The 16,157-nt window shown below is 39.6% G+C and overlaps 1 long non-coding RNA gene across 1 annotated transcript in view; it reads left to right on the top strand.

Annotated features, from left to right (window-relative positions):
• Nucleotides 1-2,636: 2,636 nt before the first annotated feature.
• Nucleotides 2,637-16,157, top strand: part of LOC102758436 — a 14,773-nt gene continuing 1,252 nt past the window's right edge. The window contains exons 1-2 of the long non-coding RNA XR_435294.2: nt 2,637-2,647; nt 13,760-13,764. This is a non-coding gene — a long non-coding RNA (uncharacterized LOC102758436). The remainder of the gene's footprint in view (nt 2,648-13,759; nt 13,765-16,157) is intronic.

Genomic DNA, 16,157 nt, shown 5'->3' with positions numbered 1-16,157 from the left:
TAAAATACTCTTTGTAATACTTTAAGTAATAAAACAATTAAAAAAGAAAGTTTGAATTGAAAGAGAAAATAAGGAGCATAAAAGAGAAAAATTTATGGAAATGTTCAAATAAACATTGACTATTAATATTAGGGTGATATATTAATGGACACAAGACACTGGGGGGCATGGGAGGATAAGGGAGGGTCAAGGGGAGAAAAAAAAAGAGATATATATAATACTCTTTGTAATACTTTAAGTAATAAAACAATTAAAAAAGAAAGTTTGAATTGAAAGAGAAAATAAGGAGCATAAAAGAGAAAAATTTATGGAAATGTTCAAATAAACATTGACTATTAATATTAGGCTGTGATATATTATGCCTCTAATTTATAATATCCATGATGATATTTACTTACAGAACAAAAATACCATATATTTCCAAACTAGAAAAGGGTTTGGGGGAATGAAGTGATAAAAAGAATCCAAAAGAATGGTAGATAAAGAACTATAGAACATAAGACACACAGGGAAAAGTTAAACAGAAATATGGCTAATTATATTAAATATAAATGAAATAAATTATCCAGGTAAAAGATAAAGACTATCAGAGACTGGATTAAAAAAGAAATCCAAATGAACTAGAGTAACCAAAACAGTTTTAAAAAATAAAAAATAAAGCTGGAGAAATAACACTAATTTTAAGACTATTATTACAAAGCTAGTTATTAAAATAGTGTGATATTGGCAAAGGGATAACAGACCAAAAGAACAGAATGAAGAATATAGAAATAGATCCAAACAAATAATAGCCAATTTATTTTTGACACAGGTACAAAGGCAGTTAATGGTAAAAGGATAGTTTTTTGTTTTGTTTTTTTTTACAAATGGTTTTGGAAAACTTAGACATCCATTTGCAAAATCATGAACTTCAACTTGAACTTCACACCTTGTATAAAAAAAGGACCTGTACCAATAAAACAATGAGCAAAAAATATTAAGATGCTTAACAAAAATATATAAATAAGCACGAAAAGATGCACATTTTTTAAAAATATTTTATTGATTTTTTACAGAGAAGAAGGGAGAAGGATAGAGAGCCAGAAATATCGATGAGAGAGATCGATCAGTTGCCTCCTGCACGCCCCCCACTGGGGATGTGCCCGCAACCAAGGTACATGCCCTTGACCGGAATCGAACCTGGGACCCTTCAGTCTGCAGGCCGACGCTCTATCCACTGAGCCAAACCGGTTCGGCACAATAATTTTAGTCATTAGGGAAGTTTAATTAAAATAAAAATTAAGATACACTACAGATCGGTTAAAATGTCTAAAATTAAAAAACAAAAAAGCTGACAATAAGTTGAGGAGGATTCAAAGTAATATAAATTACGTAATTCACTCCTGGTGGGAGTGCAACATGATATAGTAAGTCACCTTAGAAAACAGTTTGGCAGTTTCTTATAAAGTTGTATTTCTTATAAAATTATATTTTTCATATGACCCAGCAATCCCACTTATAGCTACTTACCCTAGAAAAATAAAAACTTATGTTCATAAAAGCCTATACAGCTAATTTATAGAAGCTTTATTCATAATCAAAGAATGTTAAGTAAATGGATAATTGTGGTCCATCTATACAATGGAATACTATTTAAGCAATAAAAAGGAACTAACCATTGATACAACTTCAATGAATATCAAAAGCAAAATGCTGAGTGAAGGAGGCAATAATGTTGACCAATGGGGTGGGAGACTTGGTGTGACTACCAAGGGTTCTGTGTCCTGGTTGTGATGTGTCACTTGAATCTATGTTTGTGTTAAATTTCATAGAATTGAAAACACAAAGAGAAATCAATTTTACTGTATATTAATTGTAAAAATTAAATTTAAACATAGGAAAACATGAACAACTTTATGCCAGTAAATCTGAAATTCCTAGAGGAAAGACTTACCAAAACTGACATACAAAAATGAAAACCCTAGAGTCCCATACCCAGTTCAATCAGTACTGTAACTGGATATCACTATAACCTGTTCTATCCTAATGTCTTTTTACTGTCCACCTTAACACTTCCAAAAAGTAACAAACTTTGTAAATGTTAAGCAAATGAGTATTGAACATACTCCTCGGCCCCACCCCATGCCTTTACACTGCTCTCCACCAATACTGCTTGCTGGGGGAACTCCTATTCATTCTTTAAGAATCAGTTTTGCATCCACAATGAAGCCTTTGTACACACCTCTCCAAAATAAATCAAGCACTTCCTCAGAAGCTAAAACACTTCCAAATATCTACATATCCACAGGGATTGGGCCTAAACCGGCAGTCGGACATCCCCTGAGGGGTCCCAGATTGGAGGGGGTGTAGGCTGGGCTGAGGGACCCCCCCCCCCGAATTTCATGCACCGGGCCACTAGTTTATTACATTATCACATGTAATTTATTTATACATTTCTCTCACAGCAGGTAACTCAAGACCTGGACCCTGACTTATTTCTCTTGATATACACCCTGTATTTATCACAGTGCCTAGCATGGTGTTTCATAAATGTTTGAAGAACTGAATTATCAAGACAGTAGTAAACAATATTTTGGCAAAAATTAACCTTGCTTGCATATAGACCTTCTCCTGTTCAAAATTAAGAAAAGCAGTTTAGCCCTAGCTGGTTTGGCTCAGTGGATAGAGCATCGGCCTGTGGACTGAAGGGTCCCAGTTTTGATACCCAGTAGGGGGCGTGCAGGAGGCAAGCGTTCGATGATTCTCATCACGAATGTTTCTCTCTCCCCTCTCCTTTCTTCTCTGAAATCAATAAAAATATATTTTTAAAAAAGTTTAGCTGTACAGTGGATACTTGGATTTACAGCTGATTTTAAAGATGCTCTTCAGTCTTACATATAAATGTTTTCACATCCATAACTAATACCAGAGGTCAAAGTCATACTACCACTTCCCAAACAGATATGAAAAGAGTCAATATGTAGGAGATGCTTCTTTGGAGACATACAGCTCCATTTACCCTTTTATGAGGCTGTGTGATTTATCCATGTGATGAGCACAGTGCCCAACAATCCTTGATAGAGCTACAGAAACAATTCAGTACTGTTCCTGAAAGGCATTTACCTTGGAACCACTAACAACAAATATGACCTTGGATCTGTCATTTCACCCATCTGATGACAGTGAAGAAACTGAAAAATATAAGGAATACTACTCTCTCCTACTTCCTCCTTTACTGTCCAGAGGTAGGTTACAAAAGAGACAACCATACTTCTGCAGATGATGGGTACGCAATAACTAAAAGGGCGTGTTGTCCTAGACTTGCTAACAAAAAGTAGGCTGGAACGGAGGGCTGCAAACATTGGCTGGCTTCTAAATATAAAGGTATGTGAATGCTTATGATGAGTCAGTCACTGCTTCTTTGGATTTATATTGATCACTTTTAAACCTAACAAGTCCAAGACCTAGGTAATATTCTTCCCATTTCACAAAAGGCAAATCGGAGTAATCGCTACAATGTCACAGAGAGATGATTTAAAAGTATTATGTCTAGATTCACAGTCTATTCATTCTGCTCTACAGCAAACATTTATGTCCTATTTGGCTCACAGTATGTTTTATCTCAATTTTAAAAACTGAGGTAAAATCCACATAACATGAAATTCATCATTTTAAAGTGCACAATTTAGTGGTTTTTAGTATATTCACAATGTGCAATCACTACCACTATCTGATTCCAGAATATTTCCATCACCCCCCAAAATAATGCAAAACCACATAGCAGTCATTCCTCACACTCCCAAGAACCACTAATCCTATGGATTTTCCTATCCTGGATCAGTTATTAAGTTAAATTTTGTGCTAAAACATTTTGTAATAGCCTGGCCTGCGTGCCTCAGTGGCTGAGCGTTGACCTATGAACCAGGAGGTCACGGTTCTATTCCCAGTCAGAGAATATGCTCAGGCTGCGGGCTCAATCCCCAGTGTGGGGCATGCAGGAGGCAGCAGATCAATGATTCTCTCACTGTTGATGTTTTTATCTCTCTCTCTCCCTTTCTCTCTGAAACCAATAAAAAATATACTTAAAAAAATGTTTTGTAATAAATTATTTTTAATTGTGACTTAATTGCTGGCACTAAAAAAATTTTAACCTTCGGTTTCTCAAAAGAAAAAGAGAAGGTAGGTAGGATTATCTGGTAACAATCATTCTGCATTTCTGCACTGACAAAATCACTCTGATGTACTGAGCTGTGTGTACCTACCAGCAGTGGGCTCTAAAGGTATATCATCCACTGGAGATGACACAGGTAAACCTGGACAACTCTGTTAATTTAGCTTACTGGCCCAACTCCTGTGGTTATTTGTGTTAGCAATCCCTGCTCTATACTAAATATAGCATTATCACATGCAATGGCAAACACATTTAAGTTCTCAATTTAAGACTATTTGCTCCTTGATTTAGTTTCCATTATTAGTCCAATTAGAACTTCAAAATAAATCTTGGATCAGTTTACAATATGCCTTTTGTCAATTAAGAAATACAGAACTGACCATGGATTTACAGAAAAATTCTAATGGTCAAGACCTCTTCTCTGTACATATTCTAACAGCACTCTGCTTACCTCTTCATCGAGCACTGCCATTGTACTGTTTACACAAATGTTTACATCCATCTAGCTACACAAAGCTCCAAGGACAGAAAACAGTATTCCCAAGAGTCTCTACCACTGTCATGTAGATGATCCAGAAGTACTTGTTGAAAGAATAACACTGTGACAAGTGATAAATCAAGCAAGTGTTGAAATATTTAAAAAATTAAGAGGGGAAACTATTATTTGGACAAAATAAACTATAACACTGAAAATGGAGTTTATTAATGAGATCAGAGGTCCATGAACTCCTTAAAAGTATAAACCAAGCCCTAGCCAGTTTGGCTCAATGGATAGAGCATAGGCCTGTGAACTAAAGGGTCCCAGGTTCGATTCCTGTCAAGGGTTTGTGCCTTGGTTGCAGGCTCCTCCCCAGCCTGGGCCCTGGTTGGGGCTTGTGCAGGGGGCTACCAATCAATGTGCTTCTCTCACATCGATGTTTCTCTCTGTCTTTCCCTCTCTTCAAATCTCCCTAAAAATCAATGGAAAAATATCCTCGGGTGAGGATTGAAAAAAGAAAAGTATACACCAAAAAGCAGGTGCAGGTACTTGAGCTTTTATTACAGGCTCAGAGGAAATCTGTAAACTACAAAAGATTTAAGAATCACTGAGTTAGACAAAAGGAAATGTACATCTTTAACAATGTTTAATATTAATTTAAAAAGGTTAACTTGACAATTTACACAAATATTAAACAATTAAATTTCTCAAACTAAGTATACCTCATTCTTTCCTAAAGGAAGAGAAGATGACAATGTATCCTAGGCTTCAATTTATGTTCCAGCATGAGCCCCAAGCTTGATGAATGATTAACAAAATGTCAGCCTCGGAAAAGATACAGTGGCATTCAGAATCAATCAGGTGAGGACATCGGTTTACACAAGGAAACTTTATTTTTGCTTTATATTACTGCTTAAAAATAAGAACTTGATTTTCGTCCAAACTTAAATCATTTAGTGTCTTACATTTTTTAAATTGATGAGAGAAAAAGAGAAACATTGATTTGTTTCACTTATTTATGCATTCATTGGTTGCTTCTTGTATGTACTCTGACCAGGGATGGAACCTGAAACCTTCGGATATCCAGATGATGCTTTAACTAAATGAGCTACCCAGCCAGAGCTTACATTTTTAAGTATATCCCTTGAATTATATGTGGAAAGGGAATTTCTTGAGAGCCAGAGAGATATTTTAAAATGTTTTTTTCTGAACTTATAAGTCACAATTATTTTAAGATTGGTGACCTCTTAAATCTTAAAATTATTAAGATACCATTACTGAACTTTTTAAATTAGTGCTTACAGCCTTTTAAAAAGTCAAAATACAAAGAGAACATAATATCTGTGTAGAACACTAGGATAAATGATCAAGACTTTCAGACCTAAGATCATTGACTTAGATGCCCTGTATCCCGCACAAATGGCCAGAGGACTGAGGGGACCAGTATCTCCACACATCTGTTATTCTTCCTGATATAGTACAGTGGCTCAAAGTTCTGGTTTAAATCACCTAGAGCAGTGGTTCTCAACCTGTGGGTCGCGACCCCTTTGGAGGTCGAACGACCCTTTCACAGGGGTCACCTAAAACCATCGGAAAACACATATATAATTACATATTATTTTTGTGATTAATCACTATGCTTTAATTATGTTCAATTTGTAACAATGAAATTGGGGTCACCACAACATGAGGAACTGTATTAAAGGGGTGAGGCATTAGGAAGGTTGAGAACCATTGATCTAGAGAGATCACAGATTAGTCAAAACCCACACAGGTTGAAAAAATTATTTCATAACTCCCCTTATTTCAAGTATAGTCCAGATATGACACTAATGAGCAACCATCTCTTCTGGGAGATCACATATTTGGAGGTAACTGGCACAAAAAGCCCCCACAAAAACAACAAACACAAACTAAACCTTTTATCCCTATCTTGGAAGAATAAGCCAAAAGAATAAGTTAGTGGTAAAAATGAATGTTAACATTAAATGAAATTATCTTTTTCTTCCACTTTATAATGGTTCTCTTTTATTGTCTCAACTTAAGGTGGTAATCATGGCCAACAACATTCTCTCTCATCCATCAAACTAATGCAATATAAATAGTGGTGTTTTTGTTTCTTAAATAGGGAAAACAGGTAAAAATGGTTAACAATTAGCTCCTTGACAGTTCCCCAACCCACTCTGACCTTTAAATCTCAAGACTCCAAGTGCACAGAGAAACAACCTGTTCAAAGACAGAGTATAGTTTGTTTCCCGCCCCCCGCACTCCGAGTCCTGCAAAGGAGCTGAATTCAGAATATAAGCATTCACAGTAAAACCTGGTAACTCATTAAGCTACTGCTTGTGTAAAATTACAGGATTTTTAAGACAGTATAATCCTAACATATCACTGAGGATTCTGTTTTTATTCCCATCTACAAAATTTACAACATTCTTATTTTAAGAGGCAAAACACTCAAGCATTTCTATAAAACGAACCAGCATGTATGGCGTAACAAATAACATTCAAGCCCTCTGTGAATTTTATTTCTCCACCTTTAAACCAGAAAAGGATCAAAGAGCCAATGTAACATAAATAACATAGGAACAGTGGCAAATCTTCCAATGAAGGGAAGTATTGTAAGGAAACCCAAGCAGTTTGATATGAATTAATATAGTTCTAACTCAAACACTTGACAAAAGTCTGAAGTCTAGTATTGTCTCCAATAATCCTATAAAATAAAAGGGTAATATGCAAATTGATCAAATGTTGGAAGGACCGGTTGCTATGACATGCACTGACCACCAGGGGACAGATGCTCTATGCAGGAGCTGCCCCAGCCTGCAGGCCCTGATTGGGGTCTACTGGCCAACCTCTTGGTCCCTTACCCTGGATGGCAGGCTCCAACTGCACAATGGCAACTGGGGAACCGGGGTGGGTAGAGGCGGATTCCGGTGGTGCCAGGCCAAGGCCCCCGCCCCGCACACAGAGGGCGACCCGTGGCGGGGAGGTGGGGCCAGCAAGCGGGTGGGAACGGCCAACCTCTCGATCCCTCCTCCAGGCCAGCAGGCTCTGATTGCCTGATGGTGAGCAGTTCCGGGGTGGGTAGTGGTGGGGGGCGGGGCCAGCTGCTGGGGAAGATGTACCCAGCAAGCCCTGCCAGCCAGCAAGAGGCCGCCCCTGCCCCCCCCATCACTGTCCCCTCCCTCTGCCTGCTGGCACCCACCTTGGCCAGCCCCGCCCCCTGGTCACTCCGCCTTTCAGTCAATTTGCATATTAGGCTTTTATTATATAGGAGGATTATATAGGATGATGGGCAAAGATATCACTGTATATATTTTTACCAGGCAACAAAAACAAAATAAAGTCGCAACTGACACTTTATTCCACTGGCCACAACTCTCTGGAACTAAAAGAAAACTTCATTTGAGACCCAGAGTAACTTAAATATAATCCAGCATTTACATATGTAATAATTACTGCTATCATTTAAATGCCTCTAGTAGCCTGGCCTGGTATGAAATGCACACTCCCATTTTAGAAATAAACATGTCCAGAGGTTAAACCTGCCAAGTCACAGGACTACTAAGTGGCTGAGGCCAGATCTGAACCCCTCTGTTCAGGAAGAAAAATTCCAAGGCAGGTGGCTATTTGTTTTCATGTTATATAGTCATAAATACACAGAACATGTTAACTACTTTAAACTACTGATAAAGACAGGTTCCTTCTCTATCTAAGGAGTGTATTATTTAAGAATACAAAGCAAATAAGAAAGCAAATTAGCGCATAACCTAAGAGAACAGGGCATACAGAAGATGTCAACGCAGGATACAATTCTTCAAACATATCCCTAACATACAATGCATAAGTAATTCCCAAACTATAATCAAAGGATCACTGACAAATAAGACCTCTAATCCAGATTTACAAGTCTATAAGGCGAGCAAACTCTGAACGTACCCCAAGTCTGAGATGGGAGTCCCTTCTCTATCTAGAAGCAAGAGAATCCTATATTCATAAAGACTAAAGAACCATTCTCACAATTTGCACTGTGTATGAGTAACTGAGGCATCTACACCAAGCTTGAGTTACATACCGACCCACCTATCAACAGCAACAATTCAGTACCTCACCCATTAAGCGGGCCAGACCAGAAACAGGAAGTACAGGTCAAAAGGCCTCATTAAAAAATAAGAACTACTGGCAGCAGAAAATGAAAATAAAGAATAAAGAGTAGCAACACTGACATTGAACACATTGATTTCACTAACAGAAAAGGGAAAGAACTCATATTAGTCAGGTGCCCAGAACTTCATAAATGATCTCCTTTAATCCTCACAGTAACCCTGAGATAAATTTATCTACTGCTTTAGTTATTAACCCTCACAAGTACTACTAACCCCCATTTTACCGGTTAATAATTAAGTTGTTCAAGGTAGTTATCTAAATTGTTTAGATGACAAAAATCTAGGCTTGAGAGATGTAAAGTAATAGTCCCCAGACTTGGTCTGTCTCTTTCAAACAATCCTGTTGCTCCCCGAAAAGCAATGTTCAAGAATGAGAAAGTCTGAACTCCCCACCCCCAAATTTCTGTAGCTATTTCAGAAACTATACAATTGAACTTTCCCCAAGTCTGAGGAAAGACAACAGAAATTTTCATAAGAAAACATCTCAGAAAGCTACTAAATTGTAGAACGATATATGCATCATTGCATAATGTCCTCAGTTGTAAGCTTGAGGATAGAGACAATCTAGAGATCCTTAGCACAGCATCTATCTGAAATGTAGTAGGCACTGAGGGTCTGTTGAATGAGTAACATCTTTTGACTGGTTATAAATTCAATAGCCCAAAATGACTATTTTGTACTTTATAATATGCTATGGTTCATTTCTTTAGGAAAATAATTTACCCATTCATTTTTAACAGGGTTGCTTTCCTAAATTTTGTAGAACATTAATGAAATAACTAAAACGGAGAAATGCCTGTATCAGTCATAAATTCAGAAAAATTTCTAGTATTCACTTTTTCAAGCAGATTAAAATGTTTCAGCTAATACAAACCTGTCAGAAAAATCCACAAAATCAAAAAGTGTGAAAAGAAAAACAGTGGCCAATATAAAGGTATTTAAAAATTATTCTAAGAATACCCTGGTACTTAACCTTAAAACACTCACATCAGATAACACGATTATTTTCAATGCAAGAAAACACTATTATCACTAATGTAAAAAAAAGCTTGCCTACCATAGTAACGGTTCCTAAGTAAGTTTCTTATGTCTAAGACACAGAATTTGTAGAAACCAGTGAAATGCCACTCCTAGAATGACACTGTGAATTCATTTACCTAAAACTTTTAAAGACTTAATCCTTAATTTCTACAATATGAAAAAAAAAATTTTTGGTCAACAACTAAGTCTGCTGATATCTACCCTGGAGCACTCCAAATATTTAAGAAAAACTGCCAATGGCCTATAACCCAATGTAAATATATGCTTTGTTACAATGACAGCAGTTTCTTAATAATCCTGCAGTTTCTTAATAATCCTAGAGGAATTTCTTCATTTGAAAAGCTAGGTGGCCTAGATTTCTGTTAAGAAACAATTAAATGATACTCTACTTTTGAAATTATCCACCTTAAGAGTTCAAAGTAATTTAGGTGTATAAACACACTTAATACTCTTGTGAAATGAACTTGGTCCAGTTCACCCAATGAATTGTGTTAGACCAAGGATCAAATCCAGTTTGTCACTTTAAATCAAGTATCACAAGCATTATTACCTTAAAATTCTAAGTCCTTACCTAATCCACTGCAAATCATATCAGTTATCAATTTTTGAACTTATACAGCTTGTACTGTAATTTATGCAAATGTCATATAGTTGTCAAAATAAGAATCATAAGTGTTGTAACAGTCAATATCTTTTGGGCACTTATTATGTTACGTATTATGCTAAACTAGAGGCACCGGTGGGGTCCCTCGGCCTGGCCTGTGCCCTCTCGCAATCTGGGACCCCTCAGGGGATGTCAGAAGCCAGGCTGAGGGACCCCACTGGTACACAAATCTGAGCACCAGTCCTCTAGGATGCATATAAGATCTTTGGTTAATCTCTTCCCACCCTCCCCGCCCCTGAGATTCATCAGTCTGTTCCACATTTCCATACCTGTGTGTTGAGCACCTGCCCCCTGGTGGTCAGTGCGTGTCATAGCTACCGGTAGAATGGTCACTTAGGCTTTTATATATAAAGATGTGTTACATGCATAATCTGAATACTCATAATGACCCCATGAGGAAACTGAGGCACAGAGATAACCTTTCCAAGGTAAAATCTAGAAAAAGTACAATGCAGGGAGGGAGGGGTGCACAGAGCTATATAGTAAGTCTTCACTTAATGTTGTCTATAAGTATAAGGAAACCAATTCTGTCACAGGCTAATCGATATAAACAAGAGTTAAATTCCTATGGCATCTCATCAAGCTTCTAACAAAACAAAACAAAACAAAACACTACATTATTCAAGGACGTGATGTAGTTCAGAAGCCATGAATCTCCACTGCCTGGACCAGGATCCTAGGCCAGCTCTAGGGCTAAGATACTTGGTTGAACCACTTAACCTTCATGTGGCCCAATTTCTTTTCTTCTAAAGCTAAAAGTCCAGCAAATAATCTCAAAAGTCACTCATACCCTGAAATGTTGATTTTGTAATCACACTATAATTAGGTAACTAACTCAAAACAAAACAAAATTCCTCCATCCTCTGAAGTCTCCCTCAGTAGAGTCATTTTATGAGTCTAATCAATAGGATACTGTTGAAGAGCAAAAAACAGTACTTTTTCTTAAAAACTAGAAGTCTACTCTGCAAGTATGATCCTCAACTCTGACTCTTAAACTCAAATAATGACAGGGAGAAACAACCTTACAACATCTTTGGATTGGTATGGGAGGTGTGAAAAAAAAACAGACCACTGTACGTATAGGTGGCTATCAATTCATAAAAACTATTACCCATTTCTATCTCCTCTAAAAAATAGGAAATTAAGTCTTTAAAAGGTTGTCACATAAACTCATTGCTTTATTCAGCCAATAAAAATTAATGACAAAATTGTGCCATTTACCCAAGAAGTTTATTATAGGCATGGAAGAATCATCAATTTATAGAAATCCTACTAAAATGGCCTGTAGCTCTAGAATCTATATTTAACCAAGCTCGTCATGCAGTCCTTCCAAATTGCATATAAAGGCAGTAACAGGACACTTAAACATTAAGAAAGAAGCATAAAGCCCTAGCTACTTTGGCTCAGTGGATAGAGAGTTGGCCTGAGGACCAAAGGGTCCTGGGTTTGATTCCAGTCAAGGACAACTACCTCGGTTGCAGACTCCTCCCTGGATTGGGCCCTGGTCAAGGCACATGCAGGAGGCAACTGATCGATGAGTTTCTCTCACATTGAAATTCTCTCTGTCTTTCCCTCTCTTAAAAAAAAAAAATCAATGGAAAAATATCCTCTGGTGAGGATTAAAAAAAAAAAAAAAAGAAAGAGGCATAGGTTCCACTCAACCCCATTATTCTGTGAAGTCTTCCAGGACTAAATCACTTTATAGAATAATCTTTGCTGCCTTTGTTCTCTAGAAAATAATCCCCACCCAGAAAAAACAGGATAATCTGCAATAGAATAATTTCCTATCTGCAAAGTCCCTTTGCCACATGTTACTGTAATCCAGAATCCAGGGATGAGCTTATGAACATCTTTGGGGGTAGGGGAGTGTCATTCTATCTACTACACCCACCCTCTTGCCTCCCAACATAAAGTCTCAAAACTCATAATCTAAGTTAGGTATAATGAGGCTCTAGGTATAATACATTATAATCCCTGGTGTACAATTCCTTAAAAAAAAGTTATCTGCTCCCAACATGCAATGGGGGTCAGGGATAGGGCACCAGTTATAGACATTCTATCTGAACAGGGAAAATATAAGAGAAAACAGATCCATTGGTCCAAAGCAGTTTCAAAATCTGAGCTAACTCCATCCATTCCATTTCCAAACCAGAGAAAAATCCTCTGGCATTCAGCTCTCTGCGCCCTTGGTTCCACCCTTCTTCTTCTTCTTCTTCTTTTTTTTTTTTAATGAAAGCCAGCACATTTATACCTGAGTAGTTTTTCCAGCCTGCTTTTTGCTAGTAGCATTGGGTTCACAATTCTCTTTAATTTCCTACTCTCTTTCAAGCCAAGCTGTTTCTGCTAGTATAAATCCTCAAGAACCCAGAAGGCTTTACCTGAATTTCACAAAGGTTCACTCCACTAGTCAGACTCAGATCCACAAACAAACCAGGGTGCACTTTTAAGACTTTTCCGTGGAAATCTCCTCAGCCAAATATCCATGCTTATCACATTACGTTGTCTTTTCCACATAACCACAGGGCACAGTTCTTAAGCATATTTGCCACTTTGTAACAAGGATCCTTTTTCCTCCAGTCTCCAATGAATGTATATACCACTTCCACCCAAGCCCTCATTAACAAAGGCATTATATCCATATTTCTAGCAACAATCTATTCTTCTAAGTCTTTTCTACCATATTCCTCAAAAATTTTCTGGTCCTGCCCAGTTTGGCTTAGTGGATAGATAGATCATCAGCCTGCAGACTGAAGCGTCCCGGGTTCAACTCCATTCAAGGGCACATGCCTGGGTTGCGGGCTTGATCCCCAATGGAGGGCATGCAGGAGGGCATGGCTGTCTCCTGCATGCAGCCAATCAATGATTCTCTCTCATCATTGATGTTTCTATTGAGGAGGGAGGGAGGGAGGGAGGAAGATTGATTTCTGGCCTCCACTGCCCCTTCCACATTTTTAGATAACAGTACCCCAACTCCTGGTACCAAAATCTATACTAGTGTGAGAATGCTACCACAACATATTACCACAAACGTAGAGGCTTAAAACAACAGAAATTTATTATCTCACAGTTTCTGCAGGTCAGAAGTTGGATGAACTTGGCTGTTTCCTGTTTAGGGTCTCACAAGGCCAAAATCAAGGTGTATTCCTTGCCGGAAACTCTGGGGAAGAATCTATTTCAAAGCTCATGTAGAACTGTTAACTTCAGTTCCTTATGGCTGTACAACTGAGGTTTCCTTTTCCTTGCTGGCTGTCAGCCAGAGCTGGTCTTTGCTACTAGAGGCCACCCACATCCCTTCTCATGGTTTCCCAGTGGCCCCCTCTAGCAACAGCAAATGGGGTCCCCTCTCATGATTCAGATCTCCCAATTTTGCTTCTGACCCACCTCTTTTTTAACTCCCAGCTACAGAAAGTTCTCTGCTTTTAGACTGGGCCTTCCCACAAAATCTAGGACAATCTTCCTATTTTAACCCCAATTACACCTGCAAAGTCCCCTTTATCATGTTACATATGTAAAGATTCCGGGGATTACAGAATGAACATCTTATTTGGGGAGGGGCCATTCTTCCTACTACAAACTCAAACCCTATGTAAGGGTTTAAACTCAGTTCCTAAAGAAAAATTCTCCTTTCTCCAAAGGAGTATGTAAAGGTATATGTTCGGAGACAGAGACAACAGTAAAATCAAAGCCTCACCCTGAAGAGGGTGGCTAGATGACAGGAAAGCTTAAAAATACACTGTGGAAAAGAAAGTGACACTTGTTTCATCCCCAATACAAGGCAATTAATGAACCCATTATGCAGAAAATAACACAATGCGCCCCCCACCCCCAAATGTGTGCTTCTCTTCTCTTCTGTATTCAGTACAGAAGGACGTAACTAGGCATACGTTGCCCCAGGGTGACCTAACTGTGTAATCAGTTAATGAATCAATCTAAGGAAACTTACAATCCTTTTGTTCCTTTTACAAGTCTTATACCCTCCTCCAACAGAAATGAAAATTCATCGATTTCAAAGTCACAGGACAAACCTTCCCTGGTAAACTGCAGATGAACTTTAGAAAATAAAATAAAATAAATATATATAATTGATTTCTGAGAGGAAGAAAGAGGGAGAGAGATAGAAACATCAATGATGAGGGAATCATTGATCGGCTGCCTCCTGCACGCCCCACAAGGGACTGAGCGCCCAACCCGGGCGTGTGCCCTGACCAGGAATCGAACCGTGACCTCCTGGTCCATTGGTTGCCGCTCAACCACTGAGCTATGCTGGCTGGGCTGCAGGTGAACTTTTTAAAATGACCTGCGGGAGCCCTGACTGGTTTTGCTCAATGGATAGAGCGTTAGCCTGCGGACTCAAGGGTCCCAGGTTCGATTCTGGACAAGGGCATGTATCTTGGTTGCGGGCACATCCCCAGTAGGGAGAGTGCAGGAGGCGGCTGATGATGTTTCTCTCCCATCTATGTTTCTAACTCTCTATTCCTCTCCCTTCCTCTCTGTAAAAACAAAAATCAATAAAATATATTTTAAAAAATAAAATGACCTGCGGGAGGACTAGTATTGGTCCTGATCTTTCATCCCCAAGGTCCAACAAGCCCGTTCCGTTAACCCAGAAGACTGACAGGGAAACAAAAACACTGCAGCAAGTACAAAGTTAATATTCTGAAGCCTTACCTACTGTTAAGGTTCCTGACTATTAAGTTTTACTTGGAACCAAATATACCAGCTGGTCCCTTTTAATAACAGTGACAGTAAGAGCTATTTTTTAATAACAGTGACAGGAAAGAGCTATCCAGCACTTACTGGCATTGTGGTAAGCACTTGGCACACACGATCTTATTTACTCTTCACCATAAACTCGCGATCTAGAGAATATCCTCGCCCCAATTGGCCGATAGAAGAGGACTGGACGGCGGCAGCACCGTCTGCAGCAGTCACACCGACACGGGCACGGGGCCATCGGTCCTCGCCACCGGCGGCTCTGCAGCCCCCGGGCTGGGAGGAGGGCTCCCCGCCGCGAAGCAGCACCTTCCCTTTCCAGCTTCCTTTCCCCCTCCGCTCCCCACACACCCTCCTCCCAGAACTCAGGCGGCTGCAAGGTAACCGAGTCTTCTCCCATGAGCCCGCCACCTCCTGTCCAGAACGCTTTCCTTCCCACAACAGCAACGGCCAAGAAGCAACTTCTGACCCTGACTTTGCTTCCCAAAAACAAACTACAGAAGCTCCACCCATCACCTGCCTCGGCTAAAAATGTTCCGACGCCGGGGGAGGGGGAAGGAGGGACGGGGACGGAGGAAAAGTCCTGCTCTTTCAAAAGGTCACACACGGATAGGTATCCTCGCAGCCAGCCTTCCACTCCGCTTCTCTCTCCTCTGCCACCAGGCTCCCAACTACCCGTAACTCCTGCCCGGCCTCGCCCACAGGGACCCTACGAAGGCCCTCCAGCTCCCCAGCTGCTCCGCTCCGCCCTTCCCAGGAGGCACCACTCCCCTAGGCACCGGCCCCAGCATCCCCCTGCGGCCCCACCCCGCAAGCTCCCTTCCTCTTGGGGGACCCCCTCCTCCCAAGTTACCCCTAGTCACCGCCTCAGTGAAGTCCTCTTTCCCCGAATAAGCTGGGCTCCCGAAGGCTAGTTCCCACCTTCACATCAGCCTCTGCCCA

Source organism: Myotis davidii, unplaced genomic scaffold, assembly GCF_000327345.1.
Source record: "Myotis davidii unplaced genomic scaffold, ASM32734v1 scaffold354, whole genome shotgun sequence".
Taxonomy (NCBI): Eukaryota; Metazoa; Chordata; class Mammalia; order Chiroptera; family Vespertilionidae; genus Myotis; species Myotis davidii.
Note: the sequence above shows the minus strand (reverse complement) of the source record. Positions and strands in the feature narration are given on the sequence as shown.